The 22,262-nt window shown below is 42.9% G+C and overlaps 1 long non-coding RNA gene across 1 annotated transcript; it reads right to left on the reverse strand.

Moving 5' to 3' along the window:
• Positions 1-764: 764 nt before the first annotated feature.
• LOC132012879 (uncharacterized) lies at positions 765-2,674 on the reverse strand. The gene is made up of 3 exons (XR_009402791.1): positions 2,603-2,674; positions 935-989; positions 765-848 (listed from the first exon to the last, which is right to left on the reverse strand). It is a non-coding gene; the product is annotated as an uncharacterized LOC132012879 (long non-coding RNA).
• Between the last annotated feature and the right edge of the window lie 19,588 nt (positions 2,675-22,262).

Consider the following 22,262-nt stretch of genomic DNA (forward strand, 5'->3'; position numbering starts at 1 on the left):
AAAAATAAATAAATAAATTGGAGCCAAAAACTAATTGAGTGCAAGATAAGACAAGCTGATATTGCAAACTCCTTGAGAAATGATTTTAAGGCACAGTAGCAAATTTCCAATTCTGACTGAAGTATGGTGACCCAGCAGGACTGCTGAGAGTCAGGGCACCTCCAGAGTTGTGCAAATCTGACAGATGACAGGCCAAAGTAAATTGATTTCAAGATGGAACAAAGCAGGGAGGGGTTGGGACTGGTTTGGTCGGCAATAAAATTTTCCATGGGTCACTCAGATTTCTTCTTTTTTTCTGAATTTCAGGTGCTTAAGCAGATGGCTAGAGCACAGGAAGAGAGGAATAAAGGATCTGGCTGAGAAGAACAAAGTGGAAGTCCTGTAGGTCACGACTGAGACCGGGAAGCAGAATGATCCCACCCCCAAAATCTCCTGAGGACACTCACAAGCTTACAGCCTCATGGTACAAGAGGAGAAGGCCTGGGCTGGGATGCAAGAGGTCTTGCTTTAGCCAATAACAACCAGAATGACCTTGGGTGATCCAATTCCATTCCCTTGGCCTCAGTCTACACATTGTCACTGGTCACTAGTCACTAGATCCTACAGCCATGACCCCTAAGGTCCCTGGAATACTGGATGGCTATTTCTGGTTCATTAAGCCTTACTTAGAGAATAGGGAGCCCGCTATGGTCACCAAAAATTGCTTACCGGTGAAACTTCTCCCACTTTTCCTCATATCCACTTGTGCTTCTCAGGGTGAGTGGCTGAGGCCACAGTGCGCTCAGTGGTATGGAACTGGGGAAGCGGGGGCTCGTGAGTCTCCTCTCCAACTGCAAACCCCACCAGACCTGAGTAGGAGATGGCCTTAGAAGCACTGCTGAGGTCTCTTCTAACACTTCTCCCACCCAATCTCATCCCCAGTTCCCATCATCACCTTTTCATCTCGGCTGGGGACCTGGAGACTTGTCCACCGAGGGCACTCACTCATGCTGTGGAAAAAAAGAGAGAGTTAAGAAAAGCCAAAGGGAGCACTGCCCTCCAAGTCCAGAAAACCAGTAGTATAAAGCATATTTCCTCTCACTGTCATAAGCTAACTCTGGAATGGCAAGTCCACAGTCAAAGAGAAACAGAATATTTGGCAGATAAGCTCCAACTCTGATCTCTTGGTATTCACAGTAAGGAGACTTATCTTTAAGAGACAAATATGGCACTAATATTCGCTCTTTCTCTTACACATACACACACACACACACACACACACACACACACTGTTGACACTGTTGACACCACTGTTGACAGAAGTTGGGGAAGAAGTTGATATTTTTCCCTTTGTTTTCCTTGCCTTACTTTAATTATTTCATGGTGAAGTGATATATATGTCTTAAAGAATCTTATTCCTGACAAGCCTGCCCAGATGACGTCCTAAACCATATCACCTGATGAAAAATGGCAAGACTGACTTGTTCAGTTGAATCCCTGGAAATGGTGCAATCTCCTGATCTGTCCTTCTTATAGAAAATATGCCACCATCTTGAGGGTTGCAGTGGAAGTTCAAATGCAGCCCAGTCATTGTGACTGGGATCGTGATGATGTGTATGATCAGTTGAAACCAGCATTTCAGGAGAACCACCCTTGAGGCACCCTTTCATCCTTGGAAACATTCCTGCCTTGCCTTGGGTCAAGCTCACTGCCTTCTTGGTTGGGACAAAGAGCAGGGCAGTTCCACACTTGGAGACTCAGGGCCCGCTATCGGCAGATTACCCATCTGACGACTCACTTAAGGAGACCTGAAGTCTTTCTCTCCCTATTTCCAGTGCCTGGCACAATTATTTGTGCACATCAATGCAACAGAATTTCAGAAGACATTAGGACATAGTCAAATTCAACCTGCACGGATAGACACAAAGACAGCCAGGCTAAGAATAGATTTCTAACAGAGTCACCTAGTGCTTTGTCCCTTTCTTAAGAACAGAGTTTGGGCATTTTCCCTTGTTTCTAATTTGAACCTTCTGGCTATTTTATGAGCCTACTTTCTTCTTTTAAGGGAAGAAAGAGGGCTCCCTAGCACAGAGAAGACCCCACCCAAATTCTTTTTTTTTTTATTGTATTTATTTTTTTCCTTTAGAGATGGGTGGTGGTGAGGGACAAAGGGAGAGGGAGACAGAAAATTCCAAGCAGGCTCCATGCCCAGCACAGAGCCCAATTCAGAGCTCAATCTCAAAACCTTGAGATCATGACTGGAGCTAAAATCAAAAGTCGGATGCTTAGCTGACAGAGCCACCCAGGCACACCACACATTCTTAACATCAAAACAATTCATAGCCTGGAAAGAGATACAGAATTCCTCAGACTATATTGCCTGTAACTTGTAAGATGTCTGTAGGCCTAATCTTGTAAACTTACTTATTTTCCCATATTTTGAGAAAGAAGTCTTCCAAATCCCTTTTTATAGTCATAGCCACATTTGATATATTCCTGAGGTCTCAAAACCTCAAATCCACTATTGTTGGTAATGAACACAGAGGTTCCTCTACCAATAGAAGGGTCTATACAAGCCAGTTCTATAAGGCACACATTCTTATCAAGAAAGGACAGGACTTACCACACACCAAGTGTGAGCACTGTGCATTTGAAATATTTCCCAATTTTTCAGATAAGAATTCAACCAGTTAACTTCATTCCACAGCCAATATCTTTCATGCAGTAACAACCAAATGGCCATATGGGAATCTAAATTGCTGGAGCTTGGTGCTTCACCACGTGGCTGAAGACTGTGCAGGCACACAAGAAATTTTTCCATCCTAGACTTCCTGGAAATGCCAAAATCTGTTTTGTCCTCATCTTAAGTGAACTGAATTATAAGTTGGAAATAACTCAGTTCCTTGAAAAAGGAGGTGTGCTAGGTACATTCCATCCCCAGATCAAATTAAATAGTTTACTCCAAAGTGATCTTTCCCGCACACCGATGCTCATCTGAGTTTCCCTACAGTAAGCACAGACTTCGCTCAGTGGGAAAGTCTCCCTTTCGCAACCCCCAAACCCTCCTCTGAATCGTGTCCATTTCCCCTGCTGATTTTGTTCACTCTTAACATGGACAAATTGTTAAATGGGTATTCTCTTTTATTTCTCCTGTTTCCTCCCCTCGGCACACCCATACTCTACCTCTTTGCAAGCCATGAAGGAGAAAATGAATCTCAAGAGCCAGAGAAACTAGGTAGTCTAGAGAAAGTTCTTTGGACTTTGGAGGGTATGCCCAGCCCTAGGATAGCTGGAGAAGAGTTTCACAGAGTAAGAGTCACACATGGCTAGAACTGTGTGGTGAGTGGGCTTCACCCACCTGCACCCTTGGTTTCTGTCTCCTAAGCTACCATGAGAGGGAAGAAGCCCTCTCCCACCCTCTTTAAAAACCAGGCCTTCTCAGAGGCTGGTCACTGATAGGTGCTGTGGAGAGTGGAATAGGGACGTGGGAGCTCCCTGTACCATGTTTGATGGGCTCCATCATCATGGTCCTTTGGGTAGTTTTAAAATCTGTTTTCAGGGGCACCTGAGTGGCTCAGTGGGTTAAGCCTTTTTCTTCCGCTCAGGTCATGATCCTGGGGTCTTGGGATCAAGCCCCGCATCAGGCTTTCTGCTCAGCCGGGAGCCTGCTTCCCCTCTCTCTCTGCCTGCCTCTCTACCTACTTGTGATCTCTCTCTGTGTCAAATAAATAAATAAAATCTTTAAAATCTGTTTTCAAGTATTTTTCCAACTTACCCATTTCCAAGATTGTATATGTCAACAATAAGGATATCATTACATTCAACAGATCATGTATATGTCATTTGATCGCCTAGCATCTAAGATCTTCCCTGCTGGAGTATGAAGAGTCTGAAGAATGAGACTGTGAGCTTTTATGTCTGTATCTGCAGATCTTAGCTTAGAGACTGGCACATATCAGGTGCTTAATAGAGATAGTTAAGTGAATAAATAAAACAATAAATGAAGTCTCAACCTAGACCCAGCATTAACTAGGCAGACCTTGGGCAAGGAAGGGAGACAGGGAGGGAGGAAGGGGGAGAAGGAAGGAAAAAATAGAGGGGGAAGGGGAGGAAAGTAGCAGCATAATGTACAGCACCAGTTCTCCAGAAAAATAAGATTTTCCTGCCTAAAATAATTGAAGAACAAGGAAATTCGATTTATATAGTTCCCTCCACTGGAAGACAAATCAGATGAGTGAAACTGAGTTTCACAGGCAAAAAAGAATGTGTGTGTGCATGTGTTGAGGGGGTAGAGGGGAGGAGAAGGAAGGTAAAGACACATAGTCTACTGCCAAAGAGAAAAGGGTTACAGGCCTGATTCTGCCAGGTTAGCCATCCCTATTCATCAAACTCACTTAATTGCTGTAGTCTGGACTCCCTTTTGCCTGAGTAAACAAAACCTAAAAGATTTTTCGAGTTTATGCCCTTGTTTTCTTAGCTCTTCTGAATGTGCTGTCAGCCAAAGGCATTGGCCGCACCCCTCTCTTTCAACACACTCCAGGGGTTTGCTCTGTTTATCAAGCAAACAACTGGATTGCAGCAAAGACTATCTCCAGCTTCGGGGAAGCTGCTCTGTTGGCTAGCTAACCTGTTTGAGGAGCTGACAAAATCAATTTTCTCTGTTGAAATCCTCAGAAGCCATACAGGGTCCTCCAGGCTCCTTACTCTGCACCTTCTTGGATAATCAATCCATCCCCTCCCCAGGTGAAGGCTGAGACTGATGAGACCCCCTTCCCAGTTTTTGTGTTGGCCTCCTGGCTGTCATGGCCACGTTGTCAACTTAATTCCATTGCTAGATCATGAAAGTTTTAGCTACATGTTGATGGCAGCCCCATCCATTTGACTTGCACTTCTTAGATTACATGCTGAGTAAAAGGCATTTCTTTTAAATATCTAGAAACCCACCAAATGTTGCAAAAGCATGCATTCATGTGCATGTGCACAAACACATACACACACACAAATACAACCTGAAAAATCTCATTTCTCACAGGATTCTGAAGCCTTGCTTCTCCCAAAGCAGCCCTTATGCACTGCACAAGGCTTATGCTTCCACGCCCTAGAAACCTCTTTGAAATAAGCTGTTTTGAAAATTGAGCAAGTCAGAAAGATGGCGGTAGGGAGGAAGGTCACCTTGTGTAGATTAAAAGGAGTGTTCCAGTTAAATGCCTACATGTTTTGCCATCGTCTAGATTGATTGTGACATTCCAGTAACACAAATATATTTATCTTAGAGTTCTATGTAATGTATACATAAATCTTACATATTTGTTCAACATTTACTGCCATTATTTATAACGGTCTGTGAGCACTGCAGATGTTAGGTTGATGCTGTTTTACATCAAAAACTTAGTCTACAAGGTAAAAACCCAACTCTGAGCAATGACTCCAAACACAGAGGTTTCCAAATCCAACTACACATTAGATTCATAAGGAAAAAAAACTTTTTTTAATATTGATTGCAGGCGCCACCCCTGAATTTCTGAATCTGGATCTTGGGGAGGGAGTCTTAGACTCCTTGCTTTTAACCACATTCCTCAGTGATCTTTATCAGTCACCTCAGCAGGGCAGGACTCAACAGTCTAGCAAATGTAGCTGCAATTATTAACAGAGTCTTCCAGATGGAACAGCCTCTGCTGACACCCAGATCTCTCTGAAGTCCGTACTCCCCAGGACCTGTGAGAGTGAGATGAGGGAAATCCTGCATCCCTGGGGCATGGTAGAGACCTCAGAGAAGGAATTTCTTGAGTGAAGACCCTGAAAGATCATGGTGGAGATCAGCTCGCTCTGCTTCTTTCAACAGTGTCAATCTCATCCCCTACATCACCCTTCTCAAATTGTCCATCTATCTGCAGGTTTCCTGTGGACATGAGGGAAAAAATGAAATCCTGAAAGATCACTCAGAATTGCTCCAGAGACCTACCCCCCCAAACATTTCTGAAATGACCTTTTCTGCTGCTTGCTCCAATTCAACATTTACCAAGGCTGTAGTTTTTCACTTTTTCTCCATCCCCCAAAAAGATGTTGCTCAAGCTAGTGCCATAAGCAGTGAGGACAATCATTAACCTAATATAAGCCTCATCTCACTTCATTTTGCATCAGAAAACTCGAGAAAAGCCCAGAGGCCAAATTACCTCCTCCTTGCACCCTTTATATTCCCCTATTTCTGGACATTCAAAGATGCGAGGGATTCTGGAATCCTTCCAGCTCTCACTTCTTTATCTTCTGCTCTGGCAACATTCATCTCTTGTTCTCTGCCTTGCTTTTTTCTGCAGTTCCCTTTATACACTGTACAGACCACCAAAAAAATGCTAAAATTCTATCCCTTAGCAAAGCAGAAACTGCTCAGTAGTGATGTTAACCTCAAGTTGGGCTTTCAGATCCTCTCCTCTTTGAACCTCTTTCAGAATCTGTCAATCCAAGGACACACACTCTTGTCTCTAAGTTCTTTATAGCTATGGTTCATCACCATCCACAAGGTCACTGACTGCCCTTCCCCATGACCTACAGCTGTATTTGTTTGCAGCCTTAAATAGTACTGGCTTCTCCTTCTAAACAACTGCCTCCCTGCCCCACCTCCCACCCACCACTCCTCATCCTTCAGCCCTGGGTCAGCCAGTGGTAAGTCAAGGGCAAGTACAAAACAAATTTGCAGTTCTCCTTCCTGCCCCAGATCTTTCTTAGTGCTAATTTTTTCCAGCTTTTTCCTTAATGCTCAATATTTGTATCTGGGATTCCTGTCTCCAGATGTATTAGTTTGTGTGTTTCCAGGCTGGACTTTACGCCCCTTGTCTCTTCCCTAGAAGAAAGGATCTTTAAATCTAGAAAGTTCCATTCTGGAATCTTTCCTATTGTCCACCAGAAGCTCCTATTCCAGAATCCACACATGGCTTGGAGAAGAGGTTGGGCAAGGGTGAAGCTTGTTCAGGCTGTAAATATCCAGCCAGTCCATCCCACAACACACACCAATATTGGCAACCAACATCGTGGCAGCTACCACCCCTCCCTCTGACCCTCATTTGAGCAGAGAACTGGCCACAGCACCTCCCAAAATAATCTGCACACAACTTAAATTGAAATTTACAAGGAGTCATATCACATTTTTTCCTAAAATTCTAAATCCATAACATCTAAAGAACTCCTTTTATCCAGTTATTGAGTAATTCTGTGGATGGAAAAAAATGGAAAAGAAGACAAACCCATCCTTCATCCACCCATTAAGGTTTTCATGTTTTGCTCTTTCTTTTCTACCAGCCAGACCTTTGCACTTTGCCCATTGTCATACCAGTTTGACAAGTGCTCTGGTGCATATAGAAGTGATTAAGTTTGATTAGAGCTCCAAATATTCACCATGCTCTTGAAAATCAATGATGCCTCCCTTCCAGGGTCTTGGTGCTAAATGTATTGATCCATTAGGTGTTCTCTAAAATATGGCACTCAAGGTGAGTCCTGTGGGTCTGGAGGTCTGTGAAAAAGTAGTTCAACTTCACTAAGTACCTGGCTCCCTCATGTGACACCCAGGGGGCTCCTAGTTCTTTTATACTAAGCTAAATCTGAATCCCTTGAGCTAACAAAAAGAAATCCAGCCATAGAGTAGTTTTGGGAGAAAGAAGCACAATGAATCCAGTCACTACAATGTCACAGATTCTGAAAGTTGGGAAATTTCTGCTCTCTGGAATGTCAGTGGGCCAAAGTGACAAACTAATTGTTCTTTTCCATCTGGGTAGTTGGCATCATGTGGACATAACTGGTATCTGATTCTACTGCCTTGACAAATACTGAAACTATGCAGACCAAATTTTATTACAACAGCCTCAAAGGGCTGTCCATTTATATCATGCTGAATTTTGCTGCATCAAAGATTTTGCAAAAGAAGAGGCCACCTGCTTAGAATTCTTGTTCCTGCCTGGAGAGTTAGAAGAGAGCAGTAAGGGTCCCCCGAAGCCAACTGTCACATGAAGACCTCCAGTGCCCGCAGTGGCATAGCACATGCTAGCTGGCACCTTCCAGCTGGAAGAGAAAGACAGAAAGATATATGGAGAAAAAGAGACACAGAGTGATTGAACCCAAGCCACTCAGACCCCAGGCTCAATTGTCACACCCTAGTTACCCTAGAACAGAGTTTAACAGGCCATTCCCTGATCCAGAAAGTATCTCAAGAATTCTGGTCTAAATTCCATGGTCTATTTAATTTCTCTCTGCTTATCCAGAATTCCCAAACTCATTCCAAGTTGGAACTCTGGATTCTGGGCCTGTGTGAGGCTTGGTGACCTGTGGGCACCTCTGATCTTGAGTCACCCCCACCTTCTAGTTTGGATCCTAAATCTTAAGTGTCTCTTCCAACTTGACAGGTTTCTACCTTGCCCTCAAGACTCACTATAAAAACCCAAACTGCCCGGGGCTCCCAGAAGTGAGCTGGCCTTGGTTCAGTGACCTGGAACTAGATATTTTTATGAAGGGCTAAGTTGTGTCATACCTTTCCTGAATTCCAGTCCAAATTTTGTTTTTAGAAGCTCACTAACAAAGAATACACAGCTGGAGAAAGTTATCTCCTTTCTCTTTGTTTTCTAACCTCCAAATTAAAAACTAGAAGTCACATTTCCAATAAGGTATCCTGGCCTCTTGTAGATGTTCAGAAACCTGGGTTTCACTCCAGGTTCTGGCACTAACCTATTTGGTGACCTTGGGAAAATCCCTTGACCTCTCTGAGCTCAAGTATTCTCTTTAGCTTCTATATGTTCCTGTGAGATCTAAGAAGTCACAGCCTTGCCAACCTAACCACCCACCTGGCTTAAAATCATGACTATAATTTGGTTATTCAGGTAACCCCTGTGAAGGTGAATTTAGGTGTCAATTTAAAGGGCATTTTTGTTCCACATATAAGTGAAACCATGTGATAATTGTCTTTCTCTGCTTGACTTATTTTTTTTTAAAGATTTTATTTATTTATTTGACAGACAGAGATCACAAGTAGGCAGAGAGGCAGGCAGAGAAAGAGAGAGAGAGGGAAGCAGGCTCCCTGCTGAGCAGAGAGCCCGATGTGGGGCTCGATCCCAGGACCCTGAGATCATGACCTGAGCCGAAGGCAGCGGCTTAACCCACTGAGCCACCCAGGCACCCCCTGACTTATTGATTATATAGCATAATCCCCTCCAGTTCCATCCATGTTGATGCAAATTCATCCTTTCTAATGGCTGAGTAATATCTCATTATATATATGGACCACATCTTCTTTATCCATTCATCTCTGGAACATAAGGAATAGAACGGAAGGCATTAGGAGAAGGAAGGGAAAAATGAAGGAGGAGAAATCAGAGGGGGAGATGAGCCATGAGAAACTATGGACTCCAAGAAACAAACATGGTTGCAGAGGGAAGGAGGGTGGGGGAATGGGTTAGCCCCATGGTGGGTATTAAGGAGGGCACGAATTACTGTATGATGACTAACATAACATAATAATAAATAAATAAATAAATTGCATTTTTTATGAGATTTGCTTTTAAATCAGTACACTTTGAGTTAGAAGCTCCTCCTCTGTAATATGAATGGGCCTCATCCCAACAGTTGAACCTGAATAGAATGAAAAGAGCTGTCTCGGAGTGATACAGAAATCTCCAGCAGACTGCCTTCAGACTTCATCTGCACCATCAGCTCTTTCTCGATCTCCAGCCAGCCAACACTGCAGACTTTGAACTTGCCAGCCTCCATAATTGCATGAGCCAATACCTTATAATAAATCTCTCTGTATATACAGGCTCATCTGATTGGTTCTGTTTCTCTGAAGAACCCGTACTGACACAGCTGCCAAGGACTGAGCATCTGCATGTACTGAGCCCCATGGCCATCTCTGAAACATAGGGTTCTGCTACCAAGGAGTATGCAACCTAGTTGGAAAGATAAGACAAACTTGGAGGAAATAAGGCAGAACAATATACACAAGTGGCAGAGAGTGTGGGCCAGTTGCTGGTGCTATGGCTCAGAAGAGGATTCAGAAGAAACTCTGAGGAGGAGATGACACTTGTACTGGGCCTCTAGGACAGCTGGAATGTCTCAAGGGGAAGAGAAAAGGAGGGATGGCCCAAAAGTGGAGATGTGTATGGTTCCTCTCCTGCCCCTGGTTTCCTGCCTTCATGAATGCCATCACCGTCTCCATAGGTGCCCAGATCACGTGGGCCTTGGTCTTGTCTCCACCCAAGCACTCCAGCCTCCACTCCTTTCCCCCACAGTCAAGCATCTACCTTTAGAGACTAAATACTGAGAAATGTTCCCCTGTTGTCAAGCCCCACAGCTGCCTTTCTAGTCTAGGCCGCCATTTTTGTTCCCTTGAGCCACCGGTATACCCCTTATATGCTCACCCTTTCTTTAATCTTGCCTCTCCAACTCTTTGCTCCCCACAAAGCAGAGTGATCCCTCAAAAGTGAACATTGGGGGCGCCTGGGTGGCTCAGTGGGTTAAGCCTCTACTTTCAGCTCAGGTCATGATCTTGGGGTCCTGGGATCGAGCCCCGTGTTGGGCTCTTTGCTCAGCGGGGAGCCTGCTTCCCCCTCTCTCTCTGCCTTCCTCTGTGCCTACTTGTGATCTCTGTCTGCCAAATAAATAAATAAAATATTTTTAAAAATAAAAAAATTTTAAAAAGTGAACATTGGATCATTCTCTTTACTTAAAATTCTTCAGCAGCTCTTCATTTCCTATAGAATAAAATGCAAATTTAGTATGGCTCCATCATGTTGTACTCTAGCCTTTGCTATGTCTCCATCCCCATCACTTGCTGCTCACATCTTTTACTACTAAAAGCTCTCAGGTCCTCAGAAATGCCATCTTTCCCATCTCCAGACCCTTGCACATGCTACACCCTCTACTCAGAACCCTTTTCCTCTTTCTTTAGCTACTTGCCACTTTTCTTTGGGTCTCAGTTCTTCTATTTTCTAGGAGGAAACCCCCCAACTTCTGCAGATTTGTTTGGGTGTTTCCCCAGCTATGCCCTCTACTCCCTCTCTCCAAGAACTTACCGTGAGGGCCAACTGATAAATTTCCTATCTTCCCAACTGGAACTTAAACTTGAGAGACATGTCCAACTCCCAACCCCCCAAATTCCCCCCAAATACTAAAGTACACATGCTAGAAACTCACATGTTTTAAGTATGCTAGGTTTGTCCTGTGCCCCCCAATACAGCAATAACAAGACAAGCCTGCCTTCACAGTGCTCACATGCCAAAAATTACCAAAAAGTAGATAATGTATAAATGCAGTTAGAGTTGTGAATACAGCCATAAAGGAAATAACTAGAAGGTTGTCCTAGGCCATATTGGAGGAGCTTGAACTAGAACACCTACTTTAGACACCAAGTGGTAGAGAAGGTCACTCTGAGAAGCTGACCTTGAGCAAGGATCAGAAGAATCAAAAACGGCCAGTCATGCAAAGACCAGGGAAGTGAGATCTTGAGGCAGGAGAAAGCTGGGTATATTCTAGGAATGTCAGAAGATTGGGATGGCAACAGAGAAGAAAAAGAACATATTCTTCATGCTATTAACCCCACTATTAAACCCCACTATTAAAGCCCAGAGGCTCAGACTGCAGCCACTTTATCACCTGTGAGATGAGTCACACAAAGAGGTGGTTTAGTTCCCTCCAGTGGGAAAGGCCCTCAGTAATAGAGGAGCCCCATACAGCATTGCCTTTTCTACAAAACATTTCAAAGTCCTAAGGCCCTGGCTTACAAGCTCAAATTCCAATGCAGTGAAGTGAAACTTGTCTTATTTAAAATGTTCCATATGCTAAAATCAATTAATAACTAGTAAAGAAAGAGGAATGAGATTGTTAGTGGTCCCTTTTTTCCTTGATGGGGAAAGAAGAGGATGGGCAGAAGATAAGACTTCTGGTGTCCTTCCAACCATCACATCAGGATTATCTCTTTGAGAAGTTGGGCTCTGAAGGTATCACTGGGATGAGCAGACCTCTTTCTAAGGATTAAGAGTAGGGACTTCCCTTATGGGCATGACATTTCCCAGCCACACCCACTTTATTCCAAGGTTGCTAATGCACACTAGATCTGGAATGTGACCTGACATCTTCTCCTGGGCTGGTTCCACCCTTTCCATGCCCCAGAACAATACCCATGATAGACTGAGTAACTGTGGATAATAACAAGGACACTGGAGCCAAGAACTATTTACATATCCTTCTGGACAACCTGTTCTCTTAACCCACTATCAGAATCAGAGCTCCCTCCCTACATTCGTCTGCTCCTTCAGCCCTCAGAGAGGGTACACATTCCTAGCTTAGGCAATGCATTCTTGCTGTCCTGACACATACTACCAGAGTAGGCCAGGCAGGTCATTGAGAGAGCCAAGCTACCCACCCAACACTTGACTTTGGCCAAGGGCATCAAGCCAGGCCATGGTATCATAGCCGCTAAGGTCCCTTGATAAGCCACATTAACTCAACTCTTAAAATTGTTCATGGTATTGTTGATGGAGTTCACGAAGATTACATCAGACTGTATCCCTCCAAAGCCCAGATTGAATGGTGTCTGGTGGTTAATTAGGACAAGTCTGGTGGTTAACTCTTCCCTCACTATGGAGGCAGCTGCTAGATCCAGATCTGGGGTGGGTTTCAGTAGGGACAATATTTTTGATTGTAGGATGCACCATAACATAATGGAAACTTCTGGGTATGCATAGATGTCTACAAAAGCTCTTAGATCCAAATCCATCACTATGAAACCACCACTGACTTTGGATTATTTTGGACAAATGTTCAATATCAATGCCTTCCATGAATAGGTTTCATTCATTCATTCATTCATAAATTGTATTTAGCAGTGCCTGCATGTCATTAGCTGTGCTAGATATGTGGGTAATGAGATAAATAGGACATGTTCCCATCTTTCAGGGATCTCCATAAACTGTGATATATTTATTTACTTTTATTTATAGAATAATAAATACATTTATTTCTCTTGAGAAGGTAGCTGAAATACCTCTACATGAAACTTCCAAAGCTACAAAAACTACCAAAAACGTCATCATGAACTATAATGAGCACCCCATCTACAGGGACAGTGATGCTGCTGCCTGCCAGCCACCCACCACACATGGGTATCTGAATCCTTCCAGCTGCCTTAGAGACCTGGGTCATTACTTTCTTTGGGCCAATAATTCTGATGTTCCTACAGCTCTGTCCCAGCCTCTGTCCCAGTTTCTGTCTCTGAGGCTGTATTAGTCATGCTAATGCTTTTTTCTTTTCCACAAGGCCTCATGTGTCATAGACGATTAATAGTTAACAAACAGAATGAAATAGAGCTGCAATCTCTACAGCAAAGAAGGCATTCCCCTTTTTTGGTGATTACTAATGTAACATTAATATTAATAATGACATTTGAATGCTTGCTTAGTCCCAGGAAAGTTCTAAATGTTTTCTGTAATTATATCATTGAATCCTAACAGTGTTACCAAGAGGTAAACACTATCGTTCCCCTATTTTCAACGTGACTTTGTAGAAGCAACACCAGAGGCTAAGATTGACTTATGTACTTGATTCCCTGAAAGGATTTCCAGGGGTTCCAGCTGAGATCTGCTGACCTGGTTCAGGCTTCTCACTTGATGAAGCCCATTCATTCAGGCTTTATCACTGCCAGTCAGTGGCTACAGTGCTCTTCCAAGTGGTGGTCACAAACCCACAGGTTCCAAATTATGAGGTTATTTAGTCATTCAAGGAATACCTATTCTAAATTTCCATGTGATGAGAATTCAGTGATAAAACAAACACAGTCTCTGTCTTCAGGAGGCTTTCAATCTGGGAAAGTAGATAAAAGATAGAAAAGCAAGAGCAGGCCTTGAACTGACTGGACTTCCTGGCACCAGCCTAGAAACCAGTCTGAACCTGGCCCTTCAGCTCCCCTACTTCGAGCTCCCACAACTGGACTCTTGTGCTCCAGGCCCTTAGTATGGCTCACACCTTGGAACTGTGCCTTCCTATGTCTCAGAACCCTACCCTATGATCAACCTCACTCCACCAGCACCCATGTCATCAGCATCATGGGCAAGACAATGCCAAAAATCTACTTTATGCCTCTTAATGGAACTAAAGACAGAGAGAAAGCATCCAAAGAAAGTCGTTGGACAGACTGCCTCATGACTTCAGGAATTGGAAATCAGAAGACATCCATAGCTACTGAGATGAGCACTTCACTTGTATTGTGGCAGGAGAAGTCACTTGACCAGCATCTTTTTCTTCATTATGACGTGTCTGTGAACTACAGCCTGGACTCCACCATCTTCTTCATTGACATCATTGTGGCCCATGAACCTGATGGCCTCCTGGTCATTGTTACTGCCACCTTGCTAATGACAGAAAAGTGGATGGCCAAGAAGAACTTCCCAGTGAAGAACCTGGATGAGGTGGAGACCCTCATTCCACTTCTATCATTTGCTCTAACAAAACTGACACTGAGACTCACAATGGGCCCCACATGCAGTTTGACACTCAGATCTACATGGCTGACACACATGAAGAAGAGACAAACCAACTCTCTGGCTGAAGCTCTGGAATCTGGGCCTCCTTATTTAAGATAATAACACTGGATAAGCAAGTTGGGTTCAGCAAGGATAGGAAAATATTCCCATCATCAAGAAAGTTTTGCTTGGAGATGCCTCAGAAATTGCCCTTGGACGTTCTCAGAGGTCACTGTGGGGTCCTTGGGTAGAAATTAGGAAATAAAACTGCAAAAAGCCTGTAATCTCTTTTGATTCTACCAACAAATTTCAGCTCCTCATATATGAGAGTGATGGCTCCAGTGATAAATGCCCCCCTGCGATGGTGAAACCTTCTCTCTACGAAGGCCTCAGAGAGCATAGCATCATCACTATCAATGTCCTAGATTCACCCCTGGACAAAGGCACAGCTGAGGTCTTCCTCACAGTGTATACGGAGATAGATGGCCTAGGAGAGACACATCTTTGTCTTCTACCTCCTCTACCTTCCAGCAAACAAGTTATCAGAAACCTACTCAGTTGACAGATACCATGATCTTTCCCACCTCCAACTTCTGCTTTGTACACTCTTGTCAACAAAAAATACATCCCCTTCAGTCTGTGCACTGTGCCTGATGCACTCAGTGAATGCCAAAGTGCTGGTATCAAGATCATTATAACTACAGGTAACTGTCCTTCATAGCCAAAACACTCCCAAGGGTGTGTAGGTGCCATTTCAGCCAACAGTAGGATGGTAGAAGATATCAAAAAATGCCCATTGCTCATGGGGAGCAAGTTAGCGAATAGGCTGCTAAGGCCACTGTAGTGGCCAGTATGGAACCAAAGGACATAAATCATGAGCACCTGTATGAGTTCTTAACCAACCACTTTGGGGATCATCTTTGCAAACACTGACCATTGTGTTAGGCTTTGAGAGATCAGACACAGTTGTTGCCATGACCAATGAGGTGGTGAATGATTTTCCAGTCTAAAGAAGGCAGATATTGGGATTGTCATGGAGGTGGCAGGTTCTGATGCTGCCAAAAAATAGGTCACACCATCTTACTGAATGACAATGACATCTCCTCCCCTAGTCACAGAGTGGAGGAAGGCTGCCTAATCTTTGATAACCTGAAGATCATTGCTTTTACCCTGGCCTAGAACACTGCTGAACTTTGCCCCCATTTTTAATTTAACTTTAATTAATTAACATAAAGTGTATTATCAGTTTGGGAAGTAGAATTCAGTGATTCATCAGTTACATATAACACCCAGTGCTCATTACATCAAGTGCCCTTTTTAATGCCCATCACCCAGTGACCCCATCCCCCTGCCCTCCAGCAACCCTGTTTCCTATAGTTAAGTCTCTTATAGTTTGTCTCCATCTCTGATTTCATCTGCCCTTTTTAATTTATATTACTGCTGAGTTTTCCCTGCCCACCAGCATCATTACTATCTTGTCCATCAATTTGGACAAAGACATAATTCCCTCATCACTTTATCTTACGAAAAAGCTGAAAATGATATTATGAACCAGAAGCCTCACCATAGGCAAATGGAGGGGCTGGTGAACAAGCCAGCTGCCATATACTGCTGCCCACACACTGGCCTCATGCAAGGCTCTGGAGCTTTGGTAGTTCATGTCACTATGTATGCAGGGGGAGATTTAGACCCAGTACTCTCATTAACTCTGGGACAATGAGAAAGGACAGCATGAATGACTGGGAAGACAACTATGCACAAGAATGGGAGAGGTATCAGAGAAAATACCTGGCATGAACAGGCTACACAGCTGCTCTCATTGGCATTATTAAGGTCCAGCACAGAGTACATCTGATCATGAAGAAGATCCAGAGTAATTTCATCTTCTAGAAAGATCTTTCCAGAAATAAAGCCATCAAGGCAGGGATTGCTTCCTGATTTGTCATAGCATTATTCCTTTCCTATGGCCTTAAAAGTACTATAGTTCTGAATTTCACTGTGTTCCTGGCACAGGGTTGGTCTGAGGATAGGCCACTTGCCATTCTTCTTCGGATGTATAATCACGTTTGAAAACTTTTCATCAGACTTTACTGTGGAAGCTGTTAGGATAATATATCACTAAGACATCCTTTTCCCCATGTCTCCCAATTTCACACTGGTGATCTCTTCAGATCTCTTGTGCTATGATCACAGCATCAAAATCCACACTAGAGAACAACAAAAATTACATGAAAGACATTCGATGGATGTTTTGTACTTTACAGCTGAGATCTGACTGTTCATGCATGACTTTCATCTCTACCACTATCTCCTGTTATCAAACATGATAATGTCAAGGTGATGCTGTAGGGAACAAAAACACATTTTCATGTACACAGGTTTCCATGGTAATAAATAGTCTTGTATAACCCAGATGTGAGCTGGGCTTTCCCTGCTCTTAAGCTCTAAATAGGATTCCCCAAATCTCCATTCTGCAAACTGTTGAAGATCCAATGCCCTCCCCAATATCTCTGTGAATTTCTGAGGAAACTTTCTTCAAAAATTCAGCTCCAGGTTTGCAGGAAATGGAGGTGGAGGCAGGGTCACATCATAAGAACATGGGCTTCCACATTCATTACTCTCAGATATTGCCAGCATGCTTTCCCTGCACGTCACCCTTCACCCCCACCCCTCGCTGTCTCACTAGACCATTTTTGTATTATCTACTCCCATTCACCTCCTCTCCTGCCTCCCAGATTGCCCTTGACCCCTACCACTAGAACACCAATTTGGCTTCCCCCGACTCATACTCTAAAACTGAGCTCCAAGTGTACTTTGCATATCCTAACTCAAGGGGCTCAACTGAACAAAAAGGTCTTTCAGTTACCAGGAAGCCATTATGGTTTGAAAGAGTAATATCTATTTCTTGTAAAACATTTGCAAAGCACTTTCCAGCACTGACATTTTGCCAATCCTGTTTCACAATTTTGACTTGCGTTTATTCATGTAGAACACATATTATATTGACAGGCGCGGAGACAACTCATTTTAAAGTAAAAGACATTTTCTAAAACAAATAAAGATAGAAAATATTAAGTGACATAAGAAAGAAAGAAAGAACGAAAGAACGAGACTATCAGTAACTGACCTCTCACATCCCTTCTTAATTCCAATTTTCCATGATTCTGGGTCATGTACCGTGATGCCCAGTTAAAGGAATAAAAGAGGTTTCAAGGAGCAGGTGCATCTGGGCCAGACCTAAAGAAGATATAGTGTCAAGATAAGGGATCCAATGTTTAGAGAAAAAAATTAACTGATTCCATTTTCCTTTGAATGAATCAGAAGTCTTTACCCAAAAAATCAATATTGGGACTTTGACATTTCTGGGACATTCTCATTTATCTCTTAGGTTTTATTACTTGTAAAATGAGGAGATACCACTGCCTCTATTTCCATATTTATTTCCTTTAAGGAACATTTCTTGGGCGCCTTCTATGTTTTGGGCTGTGCACCAGGCACTGAAAATACAAAGATGCAGCCCCCAGAGGAAGGAATTCAAGTCAAATGGGAGAACGGAAAGACAACAAATGTAACTCAGGTTCAGACCTTCCACCCCCGCAATCCTGACAGTCTCTAGTTTCTTTCACTCAAATTTAGGCACAATACCCAGGGTCCCGCCCCCAAGTTCATTCCCACCTGCCATTTTGATGATTTTAATAATTTGCAATAAACCTTCAAAGGGAATCAGGATCACTTCCTTCCCTTCACTCCCACAGTCTCTCCCATCCCCTGGCTTCCCCCTTCCCCCTTTTTCCTTTATTCTATCCTCACCCCCCTCTCAACAACAATACAAATTTTCTTCCTTGCCCTACGCATGTGGTTCCAAAGTCATCTTTTGCTACTTGAACACAGCCTTGGGTGTCACCCTCCACCCATAGTGACTCAAAATATTTCTTCCAAAAAATACAGGCCCCTTCAAAGGGGGTCTCCATCTATGCTCAGAAAACATAGCCATGCTCAGACTAGGGTGGGTCTTGTCCAGTACAAGGCAGAAGAGGCAGCCTGTGTGGGAAAAACTTAAGCGAATTCTGGTTGATAAAACATTATTTCTAATTCTCAGGAAGACCTTTCCAGAAATGTAGGGAGTTGACCCACATACTCGCCAATGTTTGGGTTATGTTTCAACCTTGCTTGAACACTATGAATGCACACAGTGCCAACTCCCATGTGCTTTGAGGAGGGCTGGGTACATTACGCTTCTCTGGTTTTGTTTTTGGGTCCTTTCCCCATGTGTCTGCAGTGTTTCTTCCATTAAAACCAGGACTTTTCCTCCCTCTGAGCTTCCACACAAACTCTGGCTCAAGCCAATACTCCCAAGGGATGCTAAATCCACTTTTGGAGTCAAAAAATAGGGATAATTTATTCAAAAAAACATGCCAATAACTCTACAAAGAACTTTTACAGGTGGTATCATTTTGCTCCAGATTTCCAGACAGGAAGGAGTTATTTTGCTCACTCATGGCATAGCAATGACAGGTTGTTCTCCAGACATTTCTGTGATGGAAAGAAAGGCAAGTATAGAGCATGAAATAGGGCCCGAGAGCCCCTGCAGCCTGGTGTGGGAATTTCTGCTTATTCACCTCTGAGTTCCCTCTTTTATCTAGGTTCTTCTTATGTGCAGAAATCACATCTCAAATCAGGATTCCAGATGCAGTCTCCCAGCAGACATGATGTTCTTATTAAGGCAGCTTGGAGAGAAGATTTCAGAAAGACATGATCACTGTCCTCAAATAGTTAAAGGCATGTCACATAGAAGAGGCATTATATTTACCCAGCTTGGTGACAGAGAGGAATGGAGATAGTAGAAGCCACTAGAAGGCAAACACATCTTCATTATGGAAAAGGGGGCTTTAGACCAACATAGAATTGAGCTATTTCAAACATCTGAAGTTACAAACTCCCCCAGATTCCCCAATACCCAATTTATTTGTAGCACTGACTAGCATGTGGTGTGAGGATGTCCTGGGGAAATAACTTGAACTTGAACCATGGCCAAACTGGGGTTTCAGACATAGAAAGGGACATGGTGAATTTGGGGTGCGTGAGCAAAACTTGATAAGAGAAGCCAGACTTCAAAGGGAGAAACAAAGCAGAATCTGCAAGGAGGAGGCAGAAAAACATCAAAGTGTGGGGTCTGAACTTCAGGAGTGATAGTGGGGACTTCGGGAAGAGTCAGACGGCAGCCTTGCTTTAATCGTGCCAGCCCCAGGCACCATGGTGACATGTGCATCAAGATAACCATGGTATCTAAGGACTCAAGCAATTTTTCAGAGGGAACCACAAAGTAGACAACCAAGACAAGGAAACCATTTCTGTCTTGGCAAAGAAAAAACTCTTAGGTAGCTTGGAACAGTAAGGTATCAGTCAGTAGCCTGGGGAAAAGTCCGGAAAGGCCTTACCACAGGCTACAGACCAAGTGCAGCCTCAGAGACAGAAACTGGGACAGAGGCTGGGACAGAGCTGTAGGAACATCAGAATTATTGGCCCAGAGAGAGTAATGGCCCAGGTCTCCAAGGCAGCTAGAAGGATTCAGACACCCATGTAAGGCAGCTCGTGTAGACTGCCAGAGACAGGATGGTTCTTCTCATGACCGTCATTACACAAGGACCAAAACTTTGCAGCTACATAGATGGAGAACATCCAACTATTGAATTTTATGTCTGCATTCTTTTTTTTTTAATTCAATTTACTTAACATATAGTGTATTATTAGTTTCAGGGGTAGAATTTAGTGATTCATCAGGGCATATAACACCCAGTGCTCATTACATCAAGTGCCCTCCTTACTTCCCATCACACAGTTACCCCATTCCCCCACCCACCTCCCCTCCAGCAACTCTCAGTTTGTTTCTTATAGTTAAGGGTATCTTACGGTTTACCTCCCTCTCTGTTTTCATCTTGTTTTATTTTTCCTTCCCTTCACCTATGTTCTTCTGTTTTGTTTCTTAAATTCCGTATATGAGTGAAATCATATGGTATTTGTCTTTCTCTGATTGACTTGTTTTGCTTAGCATAATGCCCTCTAGTTCTATCCACATTATTGCAAATGGCAAGAGTTCATTCTTTTTGATGGCCAAGTAATATTCCCCTATGTATATACACACTGCATCTTCTTTATCCATTCATCTGTCAATGAACATCTGGGATTTCTCACCTTCTTTTATATTTCTATAAGGTCAGAGTTATATATATAATTTGCTTAAAGTAAAATCTACCCTTTTAAGTGTATAATTTAATAAATTTTCACAAGTGCATACAATGTAAAATCACTCCCACAATCAAGATACAGAACATTTCCATCACCCCAAAATGTGCCCTCATGACTTTTTGTAGTCAATACCTTTTTATAGTCATACGCCAGCTTCTAGCAGCCATCAACCTGTTTTGTTCTTTCATTTGGTTTTGTTTTTAATATATACAACTGACCCTTGACCAATGAGAGGGTTAAGGACCCTGACTCCCACACAGTCAAAAATCCATATATAACTTTGCCCAAAACTTAGCTACTAGTAGCCTGCTGTTGACTGGGAACCTTAGCAATAACATAAATGTTTGATTAACACAAATTTTTTATGTTTATGTACTACATACTGCATTCTTACAATAAAAGAATTTAGGGAAAAGAAAATGGTATTAGGAAAAGGGCTGATATCCAAGATCTATAAAGAAATCCTCAAACTCAACACTCAAAAATGGATAATCATGTCAAAAAATGGGCAGAAGATATGAAAAGACACTTCTCCAATGAAGACAAACAAATGACTAACAGACACATGAAAAAAATATTCATCACCATTAGCCATCAGGGAGATTCAAATTAAAACCAAACAAACTGAGGGTTGCTGGGGGGAGGGGGGTTGGGAGAAGGGGGGTGGGGTTATGGACATTGAGGAGGGTATGTGCTTTGGTGAGTGCTGTGAAGTGTGTAAACCTGGCAATTCACAGACCTGTACCCCTGGGGATAAAAATATATGTTTATAAAAAATAAAAAATATTTTTTAAAAAAACCACATTGAGATACCACCTTATACCAGTTAGAATGGCCAAAATTAACAAAACAAGAAACAAGTGTTGGAGAGGTGTGGAGAAGGGGGAACCCTCTTACACTGTTGGTGGAAATGCAAGTTGGTGCAGCCACTTTGGAAAACAGTGTGGAGATTCTTCAAGAAATTAAAAATAGAGCTACCCTATGACCTTGCAATTGCACTACTGGGTATTTAACCCAAAGATACAGATGTAGTGAAAAGAAGAGCCATCTCTGCCCAGTGTTCATAGCAGCAATGGCCACAATCATCAAACAATGTAAAGAGCCAAGATGTCCTTCAACAGATGAATGGATAAAGAAGATATAGTCCATATATACAATGGAATATTATAACCTTCATCAGAAAGGATGAATACCCAACTTTTGTATAAACAGGGACAGGACTGGAGGAGATTATGCTGAGTGAAATAAGTCAAGCAGAGAGAGCCAATTATCATATGGTTTCACTTACTTGTGGAGCATAAGGAATAACATGGAGGACACTAGGAGAAGGAGAGGAAAAGTGAATTGGGGGAAATTGGAGGGGAAGACAAACAAAGAGAGACTATGGACTCCAAGAAACAAGCTGAGGGTTTGGGAAGGGAGGGGAGTGGGGAGATAGATGAACTGGGTGGTGGGTATTAAGGAGAGCATGTATTGCATGGAGCACAGGGTGTGATATGTAAACAATGAATCTTGAAACACTGAAAAAATAAAATTAAATTTAAA

The sequence above is a fragment of the Mustela nigripes genome, chromosome 3 (assembly GCF_022355385.1).
Source record: "Mustela nigripes isolate SB6536 chromosome 3, MUSNIG.SB6536, whole genome shotgun sequence".
In the NCBI taxonomy this organism is placed as follows: domain Eukaryota; kingdom Metazoa; phylum Chordata; class Mammalia; order Carnivora; family Mustelidae; genus Mustela; species Mustela nigripes.